Here is a 1,860-nt window from a genome sequence, read left to right on the forward strand (position 1 = left end):
AGAGAGAGACAAAGTTGATGGCGGTAGAAAGAAACAGAAAGCTGAGGTTTTTTTTGACGGCTGAGAGAGTGAAAGGGAGAGCTTTGGGAGTTTGGGAGAGAGCGGCTAGAAGAGGAAGCCGCAACCAGGAGGGAGACCGAGAGAAACCCAGGTAGCTACTTCATCAGAATCTGCAGTCGATCTCTTTATCACACCCAAGTTGAAGCTTCAAACCCAAAGGTGGTGAACAGGTAGCCTTCAATCCTTTCTCTTGTCTATTTTCATTTCATATGAAATCTGGTCTGCGTAACCAGAGATTTTGGGCTCTTACATTGTGGATTTGATTGCTAGACATATGTTGTTTCATGCGTTCCCTTTCATTATACAGCCCAAAGCTGTTGTCTTTTGTTGTTTTTTTTTTGTATCATGGGCTTCTTGCTTACTTAAACGTTGTGGAATCTGGTTTAGCAGGCTGCATGTTCTTGGTTGTCGAATGGGTATACTTATGTTTCAATCTAGAAATGCATAGTCCGAAGTTTTTTCTGCAAAAAAATGAAACCTTGGGCATGACATTCTCATTTTCTTTTATTACGTTGAATCTGGCTGCCTTTGTTTGGTTGTGGGTTCCTTTTCTGGCATTTTGTTTGTCTTTAATTTATTCATGTTTGGTTGGCCGCTGCAAGTAGATAATAGGGACTCCTCGCTGCATTTTCCTGTTTTTTTTCCCCCCTCGCAGTCTAAACTTTGGCTCGCTGCAGCAGCGTGCGCAGTTTTTCTTTCACTTTTCATTATTTGTTTTCTCTCTTGGATTGTTGAAATTCTTGCCGAGCTTAGCTTTTTTTTCTTTAGGTTTAGTATGCTTGGGGATGTTATCACAATGGGTTTGAAGCTTGGCATTTTGGTTTGAATGTTAGAGTAGTCGAATTTGTTGAGCACTGGCATGCAAACATATCCAGGCCAAAGTAGAAAAGCTGCCGCATTCATTCTCATGCTTTGCTGCGTTCATTTCTTCCCGTAACCGCCCACAAATCTAGTTTAGTTTAGTCATGCTCAAGCTAGTAGCAATGATAGTGGTAGATGATTTGACGAGGTTTGGGTTGTGTTCTGAAGTTTTTGCCCTCTTTTCTGGTTTGCCAATAAGCTGCAAAGTTGCAGCAAGAAAATTGCAGAACATTTTCCAGATTTTTGCATGCTCTTTACCTCTATTTTTGCATTGAAACATGAGAGTTGGGTAGTTAAAAAGTGGAAGAAATGGGTGGTTATCTTCTCACTTTGATCCCTGGTTTAGTTGATTGGAGCCATTACTTGTGTTAGGATGGATGGGAAATTGCATTTGAGAAACCCAGCAGATGCTTCAATCTTCTTGTTGCAGAAACATTTCGTAGCATTTGCATGCATGAAACATCTCCAAATTTTGCACTTTAACCCCTTAATTTGGGTTTAGTGCTACTATGGCCCAATTAGTTGAATAATTTAATCAATTTTATCATTCTAGAATCTTAATTGCTCTTGGTATGCTTTGATATCATTTTGGGTAAAACGTTTAGCGAGTTTTAGGATGAATTTTGAGATTCAATAAGTTTTGATAGATTTTTAGCTTGGATTTGTGTTCTAATCACATTTTGGATAATTTTGATGTTTAATTTGAACAAATAGATTTCCATTCATCTTTTATGAAGTTATAGCATTTGATTTTAATAGGTCTCATCTTAAGCCATCAATTTTAGTATTTTATTTTAGACCCTTTCAAATATTTTTTTTTAATTATTTTAATTATTTTAATTAAGTCCCTGTTGCTTTAGTTTCTTGTATATGGTTGGTTTGTCTATGTAAATACTTTAGTTGACTCCACTTAGTGTTTAACTTTCATTTTTCATAGTT

The sequence above is a fragment of the Coffea eugenioides genome, chromosome 3, assembly GCF_003713205.1.
Source record: "Coffea eugenioides isolate CCC68of chromosome 3, Ceug_1.0, whole genome shotgun sequence".
Lineage (NCBI taxonomy): Eukaryota > Viridiplantae > Streptophyta > Magnoliopsida > Gentianales > Rubiaceae > Coffea > Coffea eugenioides.